The sequence below is a fragment of the Ictidomys tridecemlineatus genome, unplaced genomic scaffold (genome assembly GCF_052094955.1).
Source record: "Ictidomys tridecemlineatus isolate mIctTri1 unplaced genomic scaffold, mIctTri1.hap1 Scaffold_704, whole genome shotgun sequence".
NCBI lineage: Eukaryota > Metazoa > Chordata > Mammalia > Rodentia > Sciuridae > Ictidomys > Ictidomys tridecemlineatus.
The window spans coordinates 138436-151649 of record NW_027525022.1 but is presented as its reverse complement, the minus strand read 5'-3'; the positions used below and the strand labels follow the sequence as shown (position 1 = coordinate 151649).

At 43.7% G+C, this 13214-nt stretch overlaps 1 long non-coding RNA gene across 1 annotated transcript in view; it reads right to left on the bottom strand.

The window, feature by feature from the left end:
* Window positions 1-1378: 1378 nt before the first annotated feature.
* Window positions 1379-13214, bottom strand: part of LOC144374469 (uncharacterized) — a 33582-nt gene continuing 21746 nt past the window's right edge. The window contains exons 4-5 of the long non-coding RNA XR_013433854.1: window positions 12930-13036; window positions 1379-1467 (exon numbers count right to left, since the gene is read on the bottom strand). This is a non-coding gene — a long non-coding RNA (uncharacterized LOC144374469). The remainder of the gene's footprint in view (window positions 1468-12929; window positions 13037-13214) is intronic.

Below are 13214 nucleotides of genomic sequence, written 5' to 3'. Positions count from 1 at the left end.
TAGAAAAGACAAAATTACAGAGGAAGAGTTGTGCAGGATTAGGCCCAGGTGCCTAATAATTCCAATGCAACCATTTAAATATGATCCAAAGTGCATGTACTTTTCTAATGAATCCAACAAATATGAGAGACATACTCAACTGCATTCTGAAAGCCACTTTATAAGCACATAGGGGCACCAACATTAGGATAAAATGTAATCATGGCATTTACTACATGAAATAACCCTAAATACTAATAAATACATAATTTCAAAAGAAAGACAAATTTCTGAAATCAAAAGCAAATTGATACATTTTTAAATCATATTTTGAACAGAGGCAAACAAAAGAGGTCTCCCACAAGAATTTTTGACAACATAAAGTATCGTGCTTATTAGAAGGCCCATCCCTTTGTATGCAAGGAATAAGATAACTTTCTAATGAATATAGAACTTTAATAGGACATATGTAAATGCTTTCTAAATTTGAAATGTCATCATCCCTCTTCTCTTTTAAAACTGATTTGAAATTTTCTTAGAATAATTTCATATAAATTTGGAAGAGGCACTTTGGTATATGTGTATATGTGTAAATACATGATCTTTTTAAAAAATTTTTTCTTTATTTTTAGTTGTAGTTCAACACAATACCTTTATTTTATTTACTTATTTTTATGTGGAACTGAGGATCAAACCCACGGCCTCACACGTGCCAGTCGAGTGCTCTACTGCTGAATCACAACCCCAGCCCCAATACATGATCTTTTGAAACTATATCTCTCATGCTTGAGTCCTGTCAAAGACATCTTCTGTGTGTGTGGTGCTGGGATGGACTCCATGGCCTCTCACATGCCAGGCAAGTGCTCTGCCACTGAGCTGCACACCCAGTCTCAAACATGTCTTAATAAATGGAAATTAATTAAAATCATTTGATTATGAGCCTTTCCAAACAAGACAATTCTCTCAAACAAAACAATTCTCTCAATCAAAAACAAAGTAAGCTAAAAGAAATTTTTAAAATATTCCTTATTGGTGTAATTAAATAGAAAATGAATAAAAAATAGAAGTTCACAGAATTAAAAATCCTATACAGGGCTAGAGTTGTGGCGCAAAGGCAGAACATTTGCCTGGCAAGTGTTAGGCCCTGGATTCAATCCTCAGCACCACATATAAATAATCAAAATAAATAAATAAAATAAAAAGATCCACTGACAACTAAAAAAATATTTTAAAAATTCTGTAGAAAACTGAAAGAATATTAATTAAAAATTGAACAGCAAAAACCTATTACACGGAACCAAAGGCCATGGGGAATTACATAGCAAAATAACTCTAAAATAAGAAAAATAAATGAATCAATTAGCATAGAAAACCTTGGACTGATACTTAGAGTTCTCCCACTGGATGGGATCCTGGGATCATCAGGGCTCAAGGCTGGCTGTCATCTGCCCTTTAACAAATTCTGATTTTATTTCAAATGTTCATGATCTATAGAGAATAAAAGAGAGAGAAAGGTGACTTCTAAATTTTTTTTATGGTATGTCAAATTTTGATACTAGTCAAGATAATTCATCCAATGCAGGATGTCAGTGTTTATACAAAATATGTTATTTGTGCACCATTACAAATATACTGCCAATTAGCACATCAGCCAGGGAGCTGCTCATCCTAGACTAGCAGGGGCAGAGTCTGGAGGAGGGGAATGGAAGGTCAGAGGAGGGAGGGCCTGGAAGATAAGTGGGGTCTGGAGAAGAGTCAAGGTCTTAAAGAGGAGGAGGGTTGGGCTGGAGTTATGGCTCAGTGGTAGAGCACTTGCCTAGCATGTGTGAGGCACTGGGTTCAAACCTAGGCACCACATAAAAATAAACAAACATAATAAAGGCATTGTATCCATGTTCAACAAAAAAAAAATTTAAAGAGGAGGGGTGAGGTCTGCAGGAGGGGCAGGACAAGGGAAAGATCTGGAGGAGAGACAGGGTCTGAAGGAGGGGGAGAATGAGTCACAAGGGGGCAGGGCTTCACAGAAGTGTGGGACCTGAGGAAGGGACAGGCCCTGGAACATGAGTAGGACCTAGAGGATAGGCAGGGTAGGAAGGAGGGAAAAGCGTGGTTCAGGAGGACAAGCAGGGCCATAGAATATAGGTGGGGCCTAGAGGAGAGGCAGGGTCTGGAAGGGAAGGCCATAGCAAGAGGGTCCTAGAGGGGTGGCTTCTTGCTAATTAAACTCTCCACCAAAAGAAAAACGTGTGCCTGTGGTAGCTCAATGGTAGAGCACTTGCCTAGCATGTGTGAGGCACTGTTTTTGATCCTCACCACTACATAAAAATAAATAAATAAAATAAATATATTGTGCCCTTCTACAACTAAAAAAATTTTTTAAAAAACTAAGCAGAGATTAAAGAAAAAGAAAAATGTGGTTCATGAATTCGGTTCCACAAAAAAAAAAGATATATTTTTAATAAATTCTGGCTTTGTTAGAAGTAATATATTTAAACTAAAGCGGCTCAAAAGGCTGAGGCGGAAGGATCTCAACTTCAAAACCAGCCTCAGCAAAAGCAAGGCATGAAGCACCTCAGTAAAACCCTGTCTCTATAATACAAAATAGGGCTGGAGATATGGCTCAGCAACAACAACAACAAAAACAACAACAAAAAGATAAGTATTGAGCTCAATCCCCAGTACACAAAAATAAAAATTAAATTTTTTTTAAGAGAGAGATGAGATGAGATGAGAGAGAGAGAAAGAGAGAGAGAGAGAATTTTTTAATATTTATTTTGTAGTTTTCAGCGGACACAACATCTTTATTTGTATGTGGTGCTGAGGATCGAACCCGGGCCGCACGCATGACAGGCCAGCGCGCTACCGCTTAAGCTACATCCCCAGCCCCTAAAAAATTTTTTAAAAATAACATAGTGGGCTATTAAGATACGTACTTTTCAAATTTTTTCTACTATTTTAACACTGCAAGAAAAAGCAAACCATTTAAACACTAAGAAAAACAAGGAAGTGGACTGGGGTCCCCTTCTCTTAGGCTGTACATTCCTCCCTCCCTACACATTCCCCCTTCCTCCCTGCTAGGTTCCCTAGAAACCACCCTGGGTCACTATATTAAGATGATGAGGGTCATAGCCTAAGGAAGGGTCACTGCTGCACAGGGAGCCAGGATGAAATTGTGAAGGACAGAGTGGGGCTGACAGCCAAGGCTGCCCTCAGCTCTCAGGTCCAGGACAGGGTTTGCTCCTCATGCTTCCCACCATCCCCTCACTGGCTGCCAGAGCTGCCAGAAGCTTCTGAGCCATCTCTTTGAGGCTGTTCTGAGGAAAAGGGAATCACAGGTGTCCCTAGAGACATGACCCATGAGGGTCCCCATGCTACGCATCTCCTCAAGCTGCTCTGAGCAAAAAACCCCAGGCTTCCCTAAAAATATAACCCATGAGGGTCCCCAAGCCAGACATCTCCCCAAGGCTACTCAGAGGAGAAGGGAACCCCAAGCATCCAAAAAGACATAAACCACAACCATGAGGATCCACACACCAGGCATCTCCCTCAGGCCACTCTGAGGAGAAAACCCAGGGCCTACATAGAGTTGCAACCCCCAAGGCTCCCCACATCTGGCGTCTCCCTCAAGCCAATGTGAGGAGAAGGGAGCCCCAGGCATCCCTAAGACATGACTCACAAAAGTCCCTAAGCCAAGAGTCCGCTCTAAGGCTGCTCTGAGGAGAAGGGAGCTCCCTGAGCCCCGGGAGGCATGACCCACGAGAGTCCCCAACCTGGGTCTCTCTCAATCTGCTCTGAGAAGGAAGCTCTGCCCTTCCATGTGGAGTGACCCAACACTCCCAGGAATGGGGCTCTCCCGGGTTGGTCCTGAGGGGGAAGCAGGCACCTCACTTTCAAAAAGGCGGCATTAAAGATGGCGGTGAGGCCCCACCCCGGATTGACCACGCCCCCTTAGGCCAAGCACAGCAACCCTGGCAACCACCCCAGGCAGCTCTGAGGAGAAGGGAACCCAGGGCTACTTAGAGATGTTACCCACAAGGCTCCCCAGGCCTGGCATATCCCTCAGGCTACAGTAAGGATGAGGCTGCAGTAAGGATAAGGCTGCCCCACAGTGTCCCTAGAATGTGACCTACAAGGGTCCCCAAACCAGGCAACTCCCTCAGGCTGCTCTGAGGAGAATGGAACCCCAGGCATCCCTAGAGACATGACTCACAAAAGTCCCTAAGCCAAGAGTCCCCTGAGACTACTCAGAGGAGAAGGGAGTTCCATGAGTCCCTGGAGGCATGACCCATGAGAGTTCCCAACTTGGGTGTCTCTCTCAATCTGCTCTGAGAAGGGAGCTCTGCCCCTCCCTGTGGAGTGAACCAACACTCCTAGGACTGGGGCTCTCCTGGATTGGTCCTGAGGGGGAAGCCAGCTCCTCACTCTCAAGTAGGCAGCCTTAAAGATGGCGCTGAGGCCCCGCCCCTGGTTGGCCACACCCCCTTCGGCCACACACAGCAACCCTGGCAAGGCCCCAGGCAGCTCTGAGGAAAAGGGAACCCAGGGCTACTTAGAAACCTGACTCACGAGGCTCCCCAGGCCTGGCATCTCCCTCAGGCTGCTGTAAGGATGAGGGAGCCCACCAGTGTCCCTAGAATGTGACCCAAAATGGTCCCCACACCAGGCATCTACCTCAGGCTGCTCTGAGGAGAACAGAACCCTGGGCGTCCCTAGAGACATGACCCAAGAGGGTGCCAGCACCAGGCGTCTCCCTCAGGCCACTCTGAGTTGAAGGGAGCCTCAGGCACCCCTAGAGATGTGGCCCACAAAGGTCCCAACACCCAGTGTCTCTCTAAGGCTACTGAGGAGAAGAAACCCCAGGCATCCCTAGAGACACAACTCACGAAAGTCCCTAAGCCAAGAATCAATGCTGAGGCTGCTCTGAGGAGAAGGGAGCTCCATGAGTCCCTGGAGGCATGACCCACGAGAGTCCACACCCTGGGTGTCTCTCTCAATCTGCTCTGAGAAGGAAGCTCTGCCACTCCCTGTGGAGTGACCCAACACTCCGAGGACTGGGGCTCACCCGGGTTGGTCCTGAGGGGGAAGTCAGCTCCTCACTCTCAAGGAGGCAGCATTAAAGATGGCGGCAAGGCCCTGCCCCTTATTGACCACACCCCTTTGGCCATGCACTGTGCAGAAGCTCCTCCCAGCTCAGAGGCGGGGCCTTTCCTGGCTCCCTGGTGAATGTCAGCACCTTCTTCCACCCTCAGCAGTTACTGAATAAAATATGTTCCCACTGCTCTAACTAGGTCTGGCTGTGGCACCTGAGGAGTGGAATCTCAGAAAAGGAGAAATGGAGTCCAGGAGACACCCTCACTGCACTCCACCAGGCAAAGTATTGCAGCAGCCTGAGACAGGCAGGCAGAGGCACAGAGGAAGGTAGCTACAGGGAGTTTAGACCCTCAGCCCAAGGACTGAGGCCAGAAACAGACCACCTCAGAGTCTTCTGGGACATGTAGTCCTTGAAACAGAGTGACTTAGCCAGGGACTGCTCCAATTCAGAATCAGGGGTTTTAAGAAAATCTGTTAATTCCCAGCCCAGGGTGATCACTGTAGGAGGGTAGAAGAATCTGAGCTAAGACCAAATTCCCAGTAGCCTATGAGAGCATTCTAGATCATTCAGTCTGTCCTGCCTGTTGAGCTCTCACCCTGGATGCCTCTGGAGCTGCAGGCTACACAGATTCAGGGTTCTCGGGGTAGTAGTCTGGTGCTCTGCTCACACAGTCTTGGCACTTCAGGACCATGGAAGCTGTGTGCCATGTGCTAGCCCAGACTCTCTGGAGAACCCTGGCAGTGGACTCTGGTGTTCTACGCATGCATTCCTCACCCCAGAAGCCTAGGGGTTGCAAGTAGCACATTCACCCTCATACCACCAGGATTCTGGGTAGTGCATTCTTGTATTCCACATTGCAGCCCAGCTGCAGAGGTCTCTGTGAGCTGCAGGCTACTAAGGCACCCTTAGTGATTCTAAACAGTGTAGCCTGGAATTCTGACCACTCAGCCCTCACTCCAGAAGTCTATGAGGGCTTCAAGTAGCACATTCAACCTCATACCCCCACCCAGGATTCTGGGTAGTGTAATCCAGTATTCTACAATGCAGCCCCCACTGCAGAGGTCTCTAGAAATTGCAGGCTACACAGTCACACAGGCATCCCTATGGATTCTAGACAGTGTATTCTGGTGTTCTGCCCATGCAGCATCACTACAGTGGATTCTGGAAGCTGCAAGCCCCCAAGGATCATGGATATTATAGCCTGGTGCTATGTTCAACTCTACAGTGACTACTTAGAGCTCAGAGCCTCAGGGAATTCTGAGTATTAAACTCAGTTCTACTCAGTCAGCTCTGACTGCAGAGCTCACTGAGAGCTGTGGGCCATTGATTATTCTGGGTGGTGCAATCCATCCCATCTAAGGGGACTTCGCCCCCATCATGGCTCTGGGATCTGTGTAGCATAAGCCTACCTAGACACCCCTGAGGAGTCTGTGTAGTGCAATACAAAGTGTGCCCCGGCGGTATTCAAAAGGAAGGTGTCTGGGAGTTGCAGGCCCCCAGGGATTCTGGGTAGTATAGTCTTGCCCTCTACCTCCATAGCCCTCACTGTGGAAGCCTCTGAGAGTTCTAGGCCACATGGACACGGGGCACCTCCAAGAAATCTAGGTAGTATACTTCAGCTCCCTACCCTGAAACCCTCATATTGCAGATCCTGGGAACTGCAATTCCCCCTGAGGATTCTGGATAAGGTAGTCCACTGTTTTGCCTACATGCCCCTACTGCAAGGTCCATGAGAACTGAGGGCCACATGCTTGCCTTGGTACTGAAGACCTCACTGTGGAAGCCTCCTGAAATTGCAGGCAGCACACTCACCAGTGTGTCCCCAGTAATTGTAAGTAGTGTAGTCTGACCTGCATAATGCAGAACTCTAACTTGGGAGGCCTCTGGACTTGCAGGCTGCATATTCACCTGGGCAACACACCCCACCAAGGATTATGGATACTGTAGTTAAGTTCTCAGTCCAACAGTCCTCACCACAGAGGATCCTGAGAGCTTCTGGCACCAAGATTTGTGTGTAATTTAGTCCTGTGTTTTTCCTATTCACTGCAGAAAATTCGGAAACTAAAGTTCCCCCTTAGGATTGTGGGTAATGCAGTTCAGTGGTTTGCCCACTCACCACAGAGGATTCTTCTAGAAGCTAAAGTCTCTAATCCCTGCACATTCCTGCTAAGGATTACAGGAGCTGAAGACCCCATGCTTTCCCTGGGACCCTGGAGATTCTAGGAAGTGGGCACTACCAACAAAACCATCATCACCAAATCATCTGGGACTTACAGGGTTACAGGGTATGTAGGCATCCCCAGAGATTCTGAGCATTTAAGTCTGGTATTCTGCCCTAACAATTCTCACCCTCAGAGGCACCTGGGCAGAGCAGGCACCCAAAATTAATTGGCAGCATAGTTTGATTTTTTGTCAGTACAGCCCTCACTGCAGAGGTCTCAGCAAGCTGCAGGTCCTGAAGAATTATGGGTAGTACAGTTTGTCATTTGACCCATGCTGCCCTCACTTCAGAAGGCTCTGGTTACTGCAATGAGGATTCTGTAGTTATCCAGGATTCAGGATAGTGCAATTCATCATAATCTTTACATCTCTCACCCTAGAGGCTCCTGAGAGCTACTTACTGCATTTTCATGAGCTCTTATTCTCAGGCCCCAGTGAGACTCCAGGCACTGGTCCTTCCCTGCACCACCTTGAGGGGGCATTTGTGTCCTTAGACACTCAAACCACACAAAATGCATTGACATACCATGATAATGAGCAGCCAAAGCCTCAGTAAGAAATACTGTTGTTGTTGTGGGGCTGAGGATGTGGCTCAAGCCTTAGCACACTCACCTGGCATGCGCTGGGGTGCTGGGTTTGATCCTCAGCACCACATAAAAATAAATAAACATGTTGTGCCCACCGAAAACTAAAAAATAAATATTAAAAAAAGAAATACTGTTGTAAAATAAGTTCTGCTAAAATATTACCTGAGAAAGTTAAGAACATGGCAGAATTTACTTCTCAGCACACCAGGCAGTGCACAGGAAGCTTCTTCCTCATGTTTTCCTCACATGGACCTCAGTCATCCTGAATCCACACTGGAACCTATCAAAATACTCTCTAGACTTGCATTTAAAATGGGAAACTGTAAAACTATAGAAGATGTGCATGACCACATGTTTCATGATGAGGTTCTAAATACAGCTCCCCCCTCAAAAAAAATCCATGAAAGCTGGGGATGTGGCTCAGTGGTTAAGCACCCCTGGGTTCAATCCCTGCTACCAAACAAACAATAACAACAACAAAACCTTGAAAGAAAAACCTGATAATGTGGACTGTATTAAACTGTTCTGTTAAAAAAAAATCATATTAAGGAAATAAAAAGACAAGTCAAAGACTGGGGGAAATGTTGGAAAGTATATGTCTAAAACAAACTTGTGTACAAAATATAGTAAGACACTCAACAATAACACAACATAATGGGTAAAGATCTAAACAGACAATGTACAAGAAAGATACAAGATGGCAAAGAAGCATAGAAATGACTCTTAGTATCACCTGTCATGAGGAAAGCACAAACTAAGACCCCAAGGTGCACTGCACAACTACTAAGCTGCTAAGGTGTTTACTAAGTGCAGTATCAACCATGAGGATGATGAGCAGCCACAGCTCATCACTATCAAAAAAACTGGCCATTTTCCCCAAAGTTAGACATGGTGTCACCATATGGTCCTAAAAATATAGAAAACTGCCTCAAAAATGTATATCTAGATAACAGCAGGCAATTACATATAGCAGTTCTATTCACAATGCCCCAAATACCTTAAGCAATCAGGATGTGCTTCAATGGGTGAACAAATAGCATAACTGCTATGAATCCATTCCACGGAGGCCCTGGTGTCTCTGAGCTCCCCCAGGTCTCTCATTAGGCTCCCATTAGGGCCCCTGTGACCCACCTCTGATTAGCTTAGAGGACATTATGCTACAGCTTCATACCCCCGTCCCAATTTTAATTTCCTCTCTTTCCTCATGTTGCATCCTGAGCTTGGATTCTATTGATTAATTAGCTTGTTTAGTGTTGCAGAGAGCTGTGCCACTAACTAGTCCTGATGCACAACCTCAGAAATTCACTGTTCTGGTTATTCAACATATGTTTGCATATTTTAGCTAAAATAGAGCCCATCATCCCATGTTTTGATCCATCAGAATCTTATCTTTATACCCTAATCTTTATCTTTATATCCTACAGTTACCACCCAGTTAATCTTTATCAGTGGATAATTAAGTCAATACTTTCATTAGGTTGGTGCACTGATGCAGGTTAATGCTCTCAGGATCCAGTCATTACACATCTAACTTTTCTCTCATTGACTCACATGAGATTTTTAAAGGACAACTCATATCTAAACCACAATAGCTATGAATACCATAAGAACATGAAAGGACACAGGGCAGCTATTATATTAGCCTTAGATGCTACCTTATGGATATCATATTAGTATTAAAGATCATAGGGAGATACTATTTTGTTTTAGATGTTATAATATATATTATATTTGGATTACAGACCATAGGGCAGCTATTATATTAATTTTTGATGCCATGTTGTGAGTATTATATTAGTATTAGAGGCCATGATGTGGACATTATATTAACATGGAAGCTGTTGTATTAGTGTTCAAGTCCACTCTACAAATACTATATTTGTATCAGAGGCCACATGTGGACACAATAGCATCAAAAGCTACTATGGATAATACATTAGCATTAGAGGCTGCACATGAACAACATGTTAGTATTATCACTCCACCATAACAGTATTATGACACTGCCATATCCAGGAAGGTGGCACATACCCTCTGGTGGTCATTAGGACCCAGCACAGAATGCTTCAATTCAGTGGTGTATGGGCACCCCCTGACATTCCTGAGAAATGGATGAAATTCAGTACTGTATCTACATTACTCAAGGCCATGATTTTGGAAATTCAAACTAAAATGAAACCCAGTATCCTTGTTTTTTTAAGAAATGGTGATTGAACAAGTTATTCAAACCATATTGAGTGAAATGAATGTAGACAAAAACAGAAACTCCTACAAAAATTAATTCATAATAGTCCATAACTAAAATGTGGTAAAACTAAAAGAAATCTGAAAAAAAAGAAAATCTATGTGATCTTAGATTTAGTGATGGTATATTTGTTTCTGGTATGAGGGGTTGAATGCAAGGCCTCACACATGCTATACAAACTTTCTAATGCTGAGCTACTTCCCCAGTCCTTGATGATGAGTTTTAACTCACAATACCAAATACCAACTGACTGAAAAAAAAATACCAATAACATGGACTTTATAAAGTTCAATTTTTACGAAGTGCACTGTTGCAGGCCAACAATCCCAATTACTCAAAAGGCTGGGGCAGGAAGATTGCAAACTTGAGCCCAGCCTAGGAAATTTTTTAAAGGATGGGCTATAGCTCAGTGGTAGAGCACTTGCCTAGTTTATGTGAGGCCTGAGGTTCAATCCCCAGCACTACACACACACACACACACACACACACACACACACACACACACACACACAATTTTTTCCTACTCTGTAAAACATGGCAAATAGTTATACAAAATTATGTTCAGCATCCCATATCATCAGGGAATCATAAATTAAAACGATAGTGAGGTAGTATGACACAGCTATTAGAACTGATGAACTCATCCTGCACCAACAGCTGCAGGATGTGAGATACCAGCAGTCTCAGGCATTACTAGGAGAACATGTGGCATGGCCACTTTGGAAGATGATGTGCCAGTTCTTCCCAAAGCAAAAAAGTCCAATCTATGACCCAACAGTGTCCCTATAGATTATCCTCATTTAGAGAAATTCTTTGAAAAGGTATTTCAAAACAAAACTAGCATGTAATTATGCATGGCAGCTCTATGAGGCTGATCAGATCATAAATAAGAACGTCCTCCCATAGCTGAATGCATAACCAACACAGAATATAAAGGAATGAACTGCCAGCCTACACAGGACATAGATAAATCCTACCTGGTACACTACTAAGTAAAATAAGCCAGGCTGAAGAGGCTACATGCTGTATGGTTTACCTTTTATGACATTCTAGAAAAGATCAAATTACAGAGGAAAAGTTGTGCAGGATGAGGCCCAGGAGCCTCCCAGCACAGGAGTCTCCATGTACATGGAGTTGGGGTGCACCACCCTTCCTGTGGCTTTTCTCATGACCATCCTCCATCCTGAAGCTGCCCCAGAGTTCACCAAAAGTCCTTATTAAAGCACAAGCCCCTCCTAGGCCCTCAGGAGATTCTACAGGATTTAGGAGCTCTGTGCAAATAACCAAGGTAAAAGAATCAATATTAGAACAAAAACTGCTCCTAATACCTCTGTCACTCAGAAAATATGAAGATTTTAGGAGTGCTGTACCAGGAACTGGGTGCAGAGGCTGAATGTGTATATCTCTTTTTTTTTCTTTTTCTTTTTTTTTTTTTTTTTAGTTTTCGACGGACACAACATCTTTGTTTGAATGTGGTGGTGAGGATCGAACCCGGGCCGCACGCATGCCAGGAGAGCGCGCTACCGCTTCAGCCACATCCTCAGCCCTGAATGTGTATTTCTTATTACGTCAAAGCCCATAATCTGGAGCAATAATAAATTCATTGCTCATAATGAAACAATGAATTATTTATATGGCAGAAACTGGGAGCTAGATGGGGTGTTATGATAAACAAGGGGTGAAGGCAGAAGGATATATGTCATAAGGGGTCAAAATCCACAGACTGCAGATTAGTATAAACTCACATTTTGCTTAAAACATTCACAGATAGTTCCACATAAACATAGTTATAACTAGGGGATATGAAAAGATTAGAATATATATACACTTCTTTGCATTGTCAGTTGTGTGGATCAAGATGCAAGATGAAATATGTTTTATAGACTTTTTAAAGACCTTTATTTTATTTGTTATTTTTATGTGGTGCTGAGGATCAAACCCAGTGCCTCACATATGCCAGATGAGTGCACTACCACTGAGCCACAGCCCCTGCCAGATGAAAGATTTTATTATCACTCTCTAATCAAAGGAGCCAGGACTCTTTGAAGAAATGGCTGATACTAAGAGTAAGACAGTAAATATATAAGTCAGGGTAATTTAAATATCAGAAAGAAAAAACTTTGAGACAAAACCAGAAAATATGTTAAAGGACAACAGGAGATAATGGAAAGATCTCCAATGGAAAGAATTCCCAATTGTTAAAGTAGGGATGAATTGAGCAGCAAAGTAGTATTTAAAAAGGGTGAGGGAGAACAAAAAATAGCTAAAGAAAACTATCCAGATGACTGATATATATAAATGACTGAATATACAAACAAATGAGGTTGAATAGAAACCTCTTGTGCAGAATAATTCCATATAATTGAGAGAGACACAGTCATCAGGAAAGTAGAGCTAACTCTCTGATCCCTAAGCATGGGCTCTGCATTATGACTTCCTCCAGAAGAACAGACAATGTGGACATGCAAAAAAAGAGTAACATCACAGTAAGAAACCTGAAAGGCCCTTCCTCAAGCAGGTGAGAACAATCAATACCACCATTTCACCTTGAGGGCATCAGATGATAGAGCTGCTTTTCATCTCAGTAACCAGCTTCCATCAGTCCAATAGCCCCAGGCTAAATATGAGAAACACAAGGAAACCTGAAAGGCACTGCCTCATCCAGATGAGCACAGTCAATACTAATATGACAATAAGGACAAGAGATGACAGAGCAGCTCTTCACCTCTGTGACCTGCCTCCCCCAGACCCACAGCCCCAGTTTAAATATGAAAAAAGGAAAATTCAAAAAAAATTATAAAAATACCTGACAAGTCGTCCTCAATGCTCTCAAGGTCATCAGAACAAGGAAGTTCATAGAAACTGTCACCCCAAGAGAAGTCTATGGAGACATGTTGGCTCCTAGATGGGATCCTAGAACAGGAAGACACAGAACTGAGAATCCAAAGGATATGTGACTTCAGTTAATGTTAACATACCATTATTTTTTCTTCATGACAAATGGTCTAAGATGTTAACACTTTAGAGACAGCTCACCCAAGTAATAACAAGGGAAGAAACCAGATTGAGGCTACCTGGGAAATATCTGCAC